General features: G+C 40.4%; 1 protein-coding gene across 1 annotated transcript in view; it reads right to left on the bottom strand.

The window, feature by feature from the left end:
• The window catches only part of tmcc1a (transmembrane and coiled-coil domain family 1a), a 152,938-nt gene that overhangs the window by 123,768 nt on the left and 15,193 nt on the right, over nt 1-13,977 (bottom strand). The gene's annotated exons all lie outside the window — the stretch shown is intronic.

Raw genomic sequence — 13,977 nt, 5'->3', positions numbered from 1 at the left:
CTCACTATGATAGGGTGAAACCATCCTTTCCCAGGCACACCATCCAGGTATTGGGGTATAAATATTTGGGGCTTTGGCACCAGCCTCTAGACTGCATCTGACCAACCTAAGTCTATGAGCATGAACTGATGAAGCCTTCTTGGACGAGAGGCGAAACGTCTTCTAAGACAAACCAAACAGTCCATTTGCGATCGATTGAAGGCCCTGAGATTACAATAACCTGGATGAATGAGAATATCCATAGTTACAAAGCTAACATTAGTGCAAAACAAAACTCAAGGCTCCAACCACCAGCCAAACAGGACCGGGCAGAGACACAGCAGAGCAGAAAGTGAGGTCCTGGGAGCCCAGCTGATATCTTCCTGCTGATTAGCCCCAATTAGGTGCAGCTGCAGGACCTACGAACGGAGTGAGAGAGAGGCAGAGAGGGAGAGAAGGTGGCCTGAATCCACTACCACAAGGTTTCCACAAGGCCTGGGCCGTAACTGGACATAAAAAGCTACGGAAGAATAATAATAAATAGATTAATTTTGGTGTATAATAACACATGTGTGAATGCCCTGTGACATTCACACAATGGCATAATTCTTAACAGGCTTCCACAGAGAGAAAAGGAGGAGGGAGGAGTGGACTATTGATTGTGAGCGTAAACAACTTTCAAATAGGCTACGGCTGCTTTCTCGTCCTTCTCACAAGTGCCAAAACAGCAAAACAGATGCTGTGGGTTACAAAATAGAACTAAAGCAACATTCTGTGCACAATACTGTTTTTCAGGAAAAGTTTTAAAGGGGAACAGTTTTCTTTCAAGTAATATAAACATTTATCAGAGATGTTTTCTATTTTATGGAGGAAGGGACAAGCGGTAGAAAATGGATGGATGGATGGATGTAGTTAACCAAAGAACTTTCACCCACTGTCATTAAAAAAGTATGGATTTTGAATAAAGAATCGCTTCGAATTAAGAATCGATTTTGAATCAAATTGTTATCCCCAAGAATTGAATCAAATCGAATCATGCGGTGCCCAAAGATTTACGGCCTTACTGATTACCAGTCAGATTGCAGATTTTATGAGAACATACTAAACATAATAAAACATCACTTACTGTATATTGTCTGCTGTCATTAGGATGCTGACTGCTAGGATGTTTATATATTCCCATTCAGATGACAAATGACTATACACAGAGAAAAGGTGGATGGAACCAAGCGTCTTTCCATGCCGTTCTTCCCATTCCTGGTTCTAAATTGGCTGTCAAAGTGTACCAACTTGTCGGAATACGTCCTTGATCTTTTACTATCCAGGTAAACTGCTTTAATTATTATCTATCAATAAAGTTTGACGAGCAAGGAAACGAGGAAGCAGCTGCTCAGTTGATCATGTCAACATTGGCATGCAAGGTCAAGATCACGGCGCTGCTAAAAATTGTTTGTCTGCGTTAGCGCTTATAATTACAATATTACTAATACTTGGTTAATATTCAAGTCACAAAATCTATTTTGAGTATTGTTGGCTTGGTTTTGGATGTTTTTTTATTGGGTTTTAAAGGGCGGAATAGAGGACCTCCTCCATTGGCTCCGCTGTAAGCATACTTTTATTTACGAGTTAGAATGCATACAAAAAAAATACATACATTCTCATGTCTTTCATAATGATTGTAAAAGATAGGCAAACATTTTAAAATAATGCAGTTCCCCTTAAACGCCCTGCATGAGCGATAAAAATTCTCACAGTAAAGCAGCATTTACTTTGAGCATAATTTTCTCGTGAGCATGAGAAAAATTTCTCGTGCTCACGAGATACTTTTTCGTGCGCACAAAATACATATCTAAAAAAATGTTTTCCCCATGTCCCTTGAGGGGCTCCGTACCAAACACTGTTAATGGAGCAAAAGAAAGCATGTGTCGCTGTTGCTTTAGATAGGAATCATGTGTAACAATCGGCTTTATTGAGAGAGGGCTTTGAATACCGAATCAAGAAGACAAAATGAGATTAAATATAAGATAACACGGAGGAAAAGTGGGGTACCAAGAGAGGAAAAGGGGAGGAAAATGAGCTCGTTACCATGGAGAAAGAAGGTGTGACTCCCCTCTCACTCGACTGATTACAGATGGAGAGGACTCCGTGGAGTTCTGCTACAAGTTCATGTTGCCTCAGTGTTGAATGTGCTTAATGCTCTCTCCTCCCTATTACAGCCCGTAGCAATCGTACGAACACACACACACACACACACACACACACACACACACACACACACACACACACACACACACACACACACACACACACAGACAGAATAACAACTACTCTTTAACTCTCTCCTGCAGATGTCATACTGCTGCCTCCAAACAATGTGAGATTCTGCTGGCCCTGTACTTAAAGTAAAGAAATACTAAGGAAGTGTCTGCTGTCAGGAGAGCCTGTTAATTGTGTCTTACATAGAAGTACCTCACGTTGCAGAAAACAACTCTCTAGCAATGACCTCAGGTTTTATATAGGGAAACATTGTGCTGTGCTGCAGGCAACGTTGAGCTCGAGATCACTTAAAGGGGCTGTTTGCAACTTGCTCACAGTTACATTTTTTAAAGCAAACAATATAACAACACCATTAGCTTGTGTAACCGGTGGTCTCTTCCTCTGCTTTGTGTGTATTTAATGAACACGACCGACCCCATGGGTTGCTGCTCAGCTGCACTTTACTGACAATACAGGAAATGCAAACGTTGTCAATATGTTTCTGCCATCGTCGAGCTCGTACACAACAATAATAGTACAAAACAAGAAATAGTGAGGTTTAAGTTCTTAACGAAACAATAAATGCACTTTGCTGTTGTCGCATGGACGCCTACCTCTCCCGTTATCGTGGACAAAAGAGAAGTAGAAAGGCGTATCCAACACATATAAAGAGGCAGGTGTCACAACAATTATTACAGTAGGAGGGACAACGAGACAATGGTTCTACATTGACAAAACATCGAACAACCTTCAGGTATTTTCATGTAACGTACACATTTTGTGTAATTATAACAATAATGCAACAATATACAATTAATTATTTACATGACATAATTAACCCCTATGTTTGTTACGCTGTAGTGGCATTGTGATGCCGGAGGTCGTCTTTCCAAGATGCAGAGGAACGTCAAGAAACGGCTTGCAGGTGAGAACAATGATTTATTCAAGATGCAGACAAAAATATGCTGCGCGGTGCCCACAGAAAGGGTTAGACAAAAGATGCTATTAAAAATACGGACTAGGAACGTAAACGAGAACGTAACTTTGTTGCATGGGAGCAAACAAAAGCAGGCCGAGTGAGGCCAGAGGATGGATTAAAAAGCTCTCTGATTATTGCCCGGGAACAGGTGAGCATCCCGAACACTAACCAGAGGCACTTGAGAGTAATCTGCCGTCATGGCAACTGAAACACACAAATTCAAAGGTGCTGAAAACACAAGTGAATCGAAAACGCAAACAAACTATGATCCGGGCACCGGATCCTCACAATGTTACCGTTAGTGGTTTAACAGAACATATTGGTTTTAAAACTGTCCATAGTTTTCACAATTACTAAGTTTATGTAAAAAAAAATTACAACCCTAATAAAATGATTGGTTTTTGCAGCGGTCACTCACACGATCTCGTCAACACACACGAGCAGGGGATGCATGCACACTCACAAAAGCAGTCCAAGAGAAGCAACAAACAATTTGCAGTCATGTTGTTGTAATGATAGAAAATACCGATTTGGATAGTTAGCATTAGCTATCATTGAATGTATAATTAGCAGAGAACACCCAAAGGTAATGCATGTGCATGTGTTATGCACGTACGTAGTTACGTCATTACGTCCTAGAAGCCGTAAAAGGGCAGGCTATAACGTCAGAAAGTAAGCGCCCTCTAGACATGTGTGTAAATATCACCAACAGCCCCATTCACATCATCATTATTGTTTTGAAGTTCCAACCAAGAAACTAGAACTGTATTGTTGACAACCAATTTTTGATGGATGCTCCTGACTGCTTTGCCACTTCAGAATTAGAATCAGAATAGTTTTACTGCCATTGTTTGAGAACAAGTTCACAAACTAGGAATTTTTCTTTGTACAATCGTGCAACATAAAACACATATAACACAGAATAGGAAATAAATAATAAAAATGAGCTGTAACTGAGCTATCAGATCTTGTTATTGTTCATGTATCTGATAGCCGAGGGGAAAAAAATGTTCAGGTGGCGGGAGGTGTGGGTCTGGATGGACCGTAGTCTCCTGCCTGAGGGGAGAGGGGAGAATAGTTTGTGTCCAGGGTGAGAAGAGTCAGCTGTGATCCGACCCACACGCCTCCTGGTCCTGGAGGAGAACAGGTCCTGGAGGGATGGGAGCCTGCAGCCAATCACCTTCTCAGCAGCACGTACAGCTGCAGTCGATGCTTGTCCTGGACTGTGGCGCCGGGGAACCACACGGTGATGGAGGAGGTGAGGATGGACTCGATGATGGCCGAGTAGCACTGCACCAGCATCTCGGTCGGCACCTTAAGTTTCCTTAGCTGCCGCAGGAAGTACATCCTCTGCTGGGCCTTCTTGATGAGGGAGCTGATGGTCGGCTCCCACTTGAGGTCCTGGGTGATGGTGGTGCCCAGGAAACGGAAGGAGTCCACGATGGAGACGGGGGTGGGAGAGTCTATCAGGGTTAGGGGGGATGGTGGGGCTGTGACTTTCCTGAAGTCCATGATCATCTCCACTGTCTTCTGGCCGTTCAGCTCCAGGTTGTTGAGGCTGCACCAGGACGCCAGCCGGTCCACCTCTCTCCTGTAGGCAAACTCATCGCCATCCAAGATGAGCCGGATAAGGGTGTTGTCGTCTGCAAACTTGAGCAGCTTTAGACTGGTGACTGGAGGTGCAGCAGTTTGTATACAGGGAGAAGAGCCAGGGGGAAAGTACACAGCCCTGAGGAGTACCAGTGTTTGTGGTCCGACTGTCCGAGACAATCTTCCCAAGCCGCACGTGCTGTCTTCGGTCCGTCAGGAGGTCATTGATCCATCTGCAGAGGGAGTCGGGCACGCTGAGCTGGTAGAGCTTGTCTCGTAGCAGTCCAGGGAGGATGGTGTTGAAGGCAGAGCTGAAGTCCACAAACAGGATTCATGGAGATGACACAGGTTGGACTATTGTGACATGTAACAGATATGCATATATGCATACACAGTATATGCCTGACCCCCTAAAAAAGGCGACACACACTAGGGCTGGGCGAGTTTTAAATGTTTTTAATCAAAACCGACAATTAGACTTTCAAACCGCATTAAAACTGCCATATCGTTTTTTTTTGTTTTTTTTTTTCATAATCAGACTGTCCTCTTAAAATACACTCAGGCCGCCGCCTAAGAGTGATGCTAAGCGTGAAATCTGCCTGAAGAGCAGTAAAAGAAGTGATCACATGACTCTGTCCCAGACAGTCAGCTAAACAGAAGTGTCATGGAGCCCTTCCATTTGTAATGGGAGTATGACACAAGCAGCTTGTACCAAAAATGATATGGCGTCATTTGTGTGAGCACACTTTAAATGAACGTTGACCAAAATGTACAAGCACCGTCTTGTTGCCAAATATGAACAAAAAAGAGAAACTCAAACTACTTATAAACTCCGGACAACAAGTGCCGCCATCTTTAACGGAATAATTTACACATTCGACACAATATTGTGGGAAGAACTCAGTTACACAGAACATTGTAACATTGCAAAATGTCCTTTTTCACAAGGGCAATGTTTGTTTCTACATTTCTACAGTACTTAAAATTATTTTCCTTGAATGATATACAAGTTTTTTTTACTTCCTCCTTTTAAAAGGATTTTTTCTCCAAAAAATGTAATGCTAGCTGATGTTTTTTCAACCTATTGTTTCAATAAATATCCGTTAATTGTTCATCTGTGCATGTTACAAAATTGTGCAAATATTTAGAGAATAACCTGAATTGAGAGCAGTGTTCGTAATAAATGGCGTTATATGATAACTAGCAACGAGTATTCTAATTGATTACTGTTATGTATGTTACAACGCTGTTACCGATACATTTGATGTAGCATGGCATGCTACTTTTGGTTGTATGTTAACATGACAGCGTCAGAAGCACAGCAAGTTCGGTGGAGAAAATATCATTTTACTAATGAAAGCAACAACCAGCACCATACTAAAATGAACTTCATATCAAACAGAAGGAGGCAACATCACACAGCAAACAACATGTAATACACATATACTGTACACTAAAACTACAATGGAATAGTGAACAACACATCAATGATTTAATCTTGCTATCCTACAATACCTTGTTTGTGGACAAGAAAATATGAAAGCCATCAGAGCACACTCATTCTCTTTATTAACTAGAGTTAACAATCCAGTGAAAAGATTCAACAGATCTGCCATTACTAAGCTAACAAACAGAGTTAAGCTAAAATCCTGATCGGAGTGCACTCTTGATGACGTCACACATCCCTTGGCAACAGGCACCGCCTTTTACAGGCTTACACACACACACACACACACACACACACACACACACACACACACACACACACACACACACACACACACACACACACACACACACACACACACACACACACACACACACACACACACACACACACACACTCTCATGACACGTCTCTGCAACAGTATTTGCCAGATATTTTTGTTTGTTTTGTTTTTTGGTAAAGCATTAATTTACTTTCTCTAGTAATTCATTATCTATTAAATAGTTATTATGTTAGTAATCCAATTACTTTTTGGTAGAGTAACAAGTAACTACAAATAATTAGTTTTTTTATAGTAATTTTTTGAACACTGGTTGAGCGTATCAATCATCAAAGTCACAAAATGTATTTCAGTCCAGAGCTGTGATAACCTTTTGTCAATATCTTGCATTGATGACAGCAGATTGTAATTATCCAATAAATCCAGGTAACACCAGGAAATGTTTGTATAGATGTATATACAATATATATATTTTTTAAAAGGTCACCACCTGGATTTAACTCATTGGAAATTACCATTATTTTTCTACATTTCCTACAACTCAAATATGAACAATTCTAGTATAGTAATCTCTCCACCAAATTATTAGCCAACCTACTCTAACAAAACAAGAAAAGGCAACAATCTCAGCAGTACAGAGTAAATCGGGCATTACAAGTTATAATCCACTAAACATAAATTACCGGTATGTACAACATTGATTTATATTGTTCTAATTATCCTATAACTTTGTGTGAGCTGTGTCTCACATTTAGGCTCAAACAGCAGGCAGAACAGCGGATGTCCCACTCTGTTGTCAAATATCCATACAACAAAGTTGGAGTTGATTTGTTTGAATGCAATGGAAAAAGCATATTGTGGTAACAGACTACTACTTCAACTGACCAGAAGTGGCAACATTGCAATCCACTACCAGCAAAGCTGTGATTGCTTTTCTGAAAACAGTATTTGCACGGAGTCCCGAAACAACTGTTTTCTGACAATGGACCACAATTTTCCAGCTGCGAATTTGAAGAATTTGCCAAAGAGTAAGTTTTTAACGACAAAACGTCAGGCCCAAACCACCACAGGTCAAATGGACTGATTTGACCTGTGGTATTGACTCATAAAAAAGGCTCATGATGGAAAAGAGGATTTTCAGGAGAGTTTGTTGATCTACAGGAGTCCACCACTGATGGCCTGTCACGTGCCAGATGTTGATGGGATGTTTCATTCTCACTAACCTGCCCGTGCACGATACCCTACTGAAACCAAAGGGGGTAGTAAAGGTGGCACACGCAAAAGAAAAGGAGAAAGAAAAACAGAAAAAATGGCATGACAAAAGGGACAGACACCAACTTGCAACCAAGGGACAGAGTTGGCCTTCTGGACTACATGACCAGAATGTGGACACAGCCAGGACTGGTACAACAGAAAGTTGCAGCCAGATCTTACATCATCAGGACAGCTTTAAAGAGAAAACGCATGGACGTGTGTCTATGAGCTAACAGCTCAGACGACGCCACTCCGCCACCCGAGGTGACAGAGGCGAGAACCGGTAACAAGGATTGTCAAAGTTTCCAGAAAACATCTGACTTTGGTAAAACTGAGCCAAGTTCACCAGTGGTTAAAATCAGACACAGCAGGATGGTTAAACCACCTAAGAGACTCATAGAGACTTGCTAAAAAAGTATGGACTCTGGGTGGGAAAAAGAAAAAAAGAGGGGTGAACAAGAAACAAATGAACCACGTAACTACGTTCCCCTCTCTTCAATGTATATGTCTTTGTGTTGATGCAAATAAGGGTGTCTGACAAGGTTTTTTTCTCCCTCTGATCAAAACAGACACACGGCGAATGGAAGGAGTCTAGGTTATTGGAATCCGTCAACGAACATCTTCCACATACTCAACAAGGGCCACGGTAACCACTAATGGGATTTCGTCATCCACATGTAGCTTCACACTGAACCAGGGAGCCAGACAGGGATGCCCTCTTTTTTTGTCCTGCTTTGCTTTATTAATTGAACCACTCACAATAACAAAAGGAACAATATTAATCCATCCATCCATCCCTTTTCTACCGCTTGTCCCTTGCGGGATTGCAGGGGGTGCTGGAGCCTAATATCAAAGGAATTCAAAAATGGGTAAAAAATTTAATATATATAAAGTTAGCCTATATGCTGTTGATTTATTAATGCACCTACAAAACCCTTGCATGTCATTGCAAAAAGCCTTCTTAGTTATTAAGTTGTTTTATTCTTTTCAGTTGCACAATAAACTGGTCAAAATCTGCATTAGCCCTCCTAACTTACTGTAAGGCTCATGGGACCCTGCAGCCGAGGTTTAATTTTCCTTTCTATACTTGGCATTATAAAATATGTGGGTAGTAACATTCTCTCGAGGCTATCAGGGCTCTTTAACTTGAATTACACTCCATTACTCAAAAATAAAATATACTCTCATAGGGTGGAAAAATCTAACACTTAATGGACAAATCACTGCAGTAAAAATGTAAATTCAACTCAAAATGACTTACTTGTTCACCGTGATTCCCACCACACCCACTGACTACTAGTTCAAATCCCTCAACTCCATAACCATTCAGTTTTATTGGAAATATACAAAACCCTGAATATCTCTCTCAACATTATAAAATAATACAGAACTTGGAAACCTAGATACAGCAATCTGTATTCACTACTTTTTGGATACTCAGCTATTAACCCTATTCTTCTGATTGAACAAAAAATAGCACAACAAATCACAAAACTATAACTGAGACAATCCAAGAACACGTCCATTGCAGATCTCCATTTTTGTTGCTTTACCCTAATCAATTAAAAAGCTAAATCATAACAAATGCATTACCATATCCATGACCCTGACAGCCTGGTGGAAAACTATAAAAAGAATCACATTTTTTAATACAATTTTTTCCAATACAGCACAACGTTGACTTTCGAATGCACATCTTCATTTGTTTTCCACTTTGCCACCAAAAGGCATTCACTCACCTTCACCGCCTGTTTGAAAACAATACAGTCGTAGCTTTTGATACCCAAATCTGGAGGTATAAGGTTGAGAGAAGAGAATTACTCCTCTACCAACAAATCAAACATAATGCAATCTAAAACAATTTTTATACTACAACCTTCTTCAGTAATAGCAATTTAGAAATCACACACAAGCAATAGAAAAGTAACATCCAAACTTTATAACATCAAAACATCAAGTACCATTACCATCCACCAAAGAGACTTAGGTGACTTCTAAAAAAAAAACTAAGGCTCTGAAACAATTAAAATATTTAATCAATATTAATCGCTTTGTTCATAGTTAACTCAAGATAATATCACGATTAATCGCAGATAGATATCATTTTTCATCATTAATACGTGTACGTTAGACGGATCATTTTTAAGTTTTAACACCATGAATGGACAAAACAAAGAGGACAAACACATTTTAATGAAAAAAAATACCTGCAGTGCCGTGATTGGTGTATTGCCAGCTTTTGTATTTTGTTGGAACACATAATTTGTATTCCTGCTTTAAGAGCACTTCTATTCAGAGGAAGAGCTACACTTCCATGTTTAGATACCAGTTTCACACATTAATAACACAAAATGTGGATTGTTACGATCATTCTTTGATTGTCAAATATGTTTGGTTATGTAATCTGAGATATTTCTACCTGAATAAATGCTGCATATTAGTGACCAAAGGGTGCGTAAACGGCAACTTAGCTCATGACGCAACTTCCAGCATTTTTGTGTTCCTACGCGTTCATCATGCGAAAATCACAATTCAACATTACATCAACATTGCTCATGGGCTCATACACATATATACATGTTTACCACCAGTCTTACAAGCTAGAAATATTATTTTGACACACTTCCTTACTTATAACACACCGGCTGTTACAGAATTAGGGCTGCACATTGTAAACTGAATTATGCAGGACCCCTGTTCCAGGTTAAGAGGACCTCAGAGCTGTCTCAGATTAGCTGTTTTTCAATCACTACCCACTGATATATTGCTGTAATCTTTTTACATAATCAGAACATTTTATCAAAAATTCCACAAATATAATTAATCACGGGTAAAGAGCATTAATGTTTCCTATTAAGTAATGAACCCCATATTGTCCATCAACACTATTACTACAGGTCTCACACATTTCGGAGAAGTCAGAGTTGACAACAAGCAATATAAATGTCTGTACCAAAGGTAATGCTCAACCGTCTACAAACCCTGTTTCCATATGAGTTGGGAAATTGTGTTAGATGTAAATATAAACGGAATGCAATGATTTGCAAATCATTTTCAACCCATATTCAGTTGAATATGCTACAAAGACAACATATTTGATGTTCAAACTTATAAACTTTTTTTTTTTGCAAATAATCATTAACTTTAGAATTTGATGCCAGCAACATGTGACAAAGAAGTTGGGAATGGTGGCAATAAATACTGATAAAGTTGAGGAATGCTCATCAAACACTTATTTGGAACATCCCACAGGTGAACAGGCAAATTGGGAACAGGTGGGTGCCATGATTGGGTATAAAAGTAGATTCCATGAAATGCTCAGTCATTCACAAACAAGGATGGGGCGAGGGTCACCACTTTCTCAACAAATGCGTGAGCAAATTGTTGAACAGTTTAAGAAAAACCTTTCTCAACCAGCTATTGCAAGGAATTTAGGGATTTCACCATCTACGGTCCGTAATATCATCAAAGGTTCAGAGAATCTGGAGAAATCACTGCACGTAAGCAGCTAAGCCCGTGACCTTCGATCCCTCAGGCTGTACTGCATCAACAAGCGACATCAGTGTGTAAAGGATATCACCACATGGGCTCAGGAACACTAACTTCCGGGCTACATTATACACCCCCGCTACCAAACCCCGCCCACCTCAACCGACGCACGGAGGGGGGTTTGATGTGTGGGGGATCAGGGTTGGGGTGGGGGCGGGGTTTGGTGGTAGCAGGGGTGTATAATGTAGCCCGGAAGAGTCAGGGCTGCATGGGATTCTGGGTATTTGTTCTGTTGTGTTTATGTTCTGTTAATGTGCAGATGTTCTCCCGAAATGTGTTTGTCATTCTTGTTTGGTGTGGCGCATTATTAGTAAGTCTTAAAGTTGTTTTATATGGCCACCGTCAGTGTAACCTGTGTGGCTGTTGACCAAGTATGCATTGCTGTCACTTGCGTGTGCAAGTAGAAGATGCATACAACAAAAGACTGGGCTGGCACGCTGTTTGTACAGATTGTAGAGGGCGCTAAATGCTGTACCATCATGGCACGCCCTTATCATTATTGTTAGGGTGAAAATCAGAGAATATTAATCCCGGGAGTTTTCTGCGAGAGGCACCGAAATCCGGAAATCTCCCGGAAGGGTCGGCAAGTATGCAACTGAGCCGCATCAGAGTGATCAAAGAGCCGCATGCGGCTCCGGAGCCGCGGGTTGCCGACCACTGCAATAGTCAATGCAAGACTAAGTGAACGCGTGAATAATCATTTCGGGATCCAATTTTGACAACATATTTCTCACTTTAGAAATATTTCTGAGATGATAAAAACAATTTTTGGTCAGTTGACGACAGTGACCCTCCAAAGACATTGACTGATCAAACACAACCCCAAGGTTTCTGAGGCTGCTTTTAACCGATGCACCCAGAGCACCAAGGGAGTTCTTGATCAGGGGGATCTTTTTATCAGGAGCACCTATATCAGAGTTTCCGTTTTTTATTTGAAAATATATTTATACTCAAACTTTCAATTCTACTTTCACGCATTTGTTTGCACAGAAATTGCACTGATTGAACTACTTGTACATGTTAGTTCCCCTTCTGGTTTTATCTCTAAATACATTAGTACAGTACCGTATTTTCCGGGTTATAAAGCGCACCGGTATTCAAGCCGCGCACAACAATTTTTAGATGAAATACATATTTTTACATTTACTTGCTGCACCAGACCATAAGCCGCAGCAATATACCGGTACAAAAGATTTTGTAAATGTTTATCTAAACACCTGGTTTCCAAACGGTGTCTGTCACAAGGCAGACAGGGTTAAAAAACAAAACCAGACAAAAGTCATCGTCATGGACCCACCGGCTGCGGAAGCTAGCTTTCCGATCAGCTTAACAGACCCAATAACTCCACAATGCCGTTTTGGTGAATTTACGAAATTGAATCAATACAAAAAGAATGCCATTTTAAGTTAATCATACCAAGACAGACAATTGTAAATGTGTTAGCATATTCACTAATGCTAACAACGCTATCTTGATTACAATACGATAGCATGTACAAAAATGCATGAAAAGACTCCTACAGACATCACAAACGGGACGACTTAGGTTTTAGTATGAATTGTTTTAGTTATATTGTAAAACTTAACATTGCTTGGAATGATGAATGAAGAATAATTTCAAGCAGAAATGCTGTAGACGAATAGCAGACAAAACGGCATTTACTTTAGGTTCAAGGCAGCAAACAGGAAGTACTTTTTTCAACCCGCAGCACCTGCAGTGAGCGAACTTGTCCAAAAGATGGTACCATAGCATAGACAAAACCACACCTTTTCAGTGTCTGTTAAAAACTAATTGTTGAATACAAAACAGTATAGCTGTTAGCGAACAAAAATCTATAAATTAGCCACACTGTTTTTAAGCCGCAGGGTTCAAAGCGTACAAAAAAGTAGCGGCTTAATAGTCCTAAAAATACAGTAGTTATTTGTTATTTGTAACATCTTTGTCTTTTCTTAATGATTGTATTGTATCGTAGAGTGCTGTATAGGCAGAATAGATTAATCCTCATTACCTGCATCATTAGGCGACTTGTGTTAGCAGTTTTTCACTGTCCATAACGGACAGAAAAGTAAATACATGTTCTAGTCTTACATAAGGATTGTGGATGATAGGTGAAATACACCCCTAAATGCAGTTTTGTAATGTATTTTTAGAGTATCTCTGAAGAATACACTTTAGCCTGGTGAGTCACCCTGACTGTCACTGAGTTGCATTGTGCTTCTGCGCCGTCACTGTTGGCTGGGGATCGAAGGCTGGGCAAGCAGGTCAGTGATCTGACTGACAGGAGACCAGACAGCATGAGGACGATGACAAGAGTCCTGGAATCCAAACCAGTTTGATATCTGGGATGAATTAAGTGTGTGCATATCACAGTGATCAAATGTACAAGCTAAATGTGCAGCTGTGGATGCCACTTACAAAAAGAGCCCAGGACATCTAAATTCTGCACTCCAAAAGTCCATTAGAGTTTTGATTGCTGCGTAAGGATCAATCTCACTGGGTGTGTGCACTAGAGTGTTAGCCTTAGACTGGACGTCTGAACCAAATCACAAAGCTATTATCTGGGAAAGCAAAATTACATCAACGGCAGAGAACCATCTGTGTGTCCTTAGGGCCAAAAGCCCCATTCACAGAAATAAAAATGAT

The sequence above is a fragment of the Nerophis lumbriciformis genome, linkage group LG01 (genome assembly GCF_033978685.3).
Source record: "Nerophis lumbriciformis linkage group LG01, RoL_Nlum_v2.1, whole genome shotgun sequence".
Classification (NCBI taxonomy): Eukaryota; Metazoa; Chordata; class Actinopteri; order Syngnathiformes; family Syngnathidae; genus Nerophis; species Nerophis lumbriciformis.
This window is presented reverse-complemented; position numbering and strand designations above follow the sequence as displayed.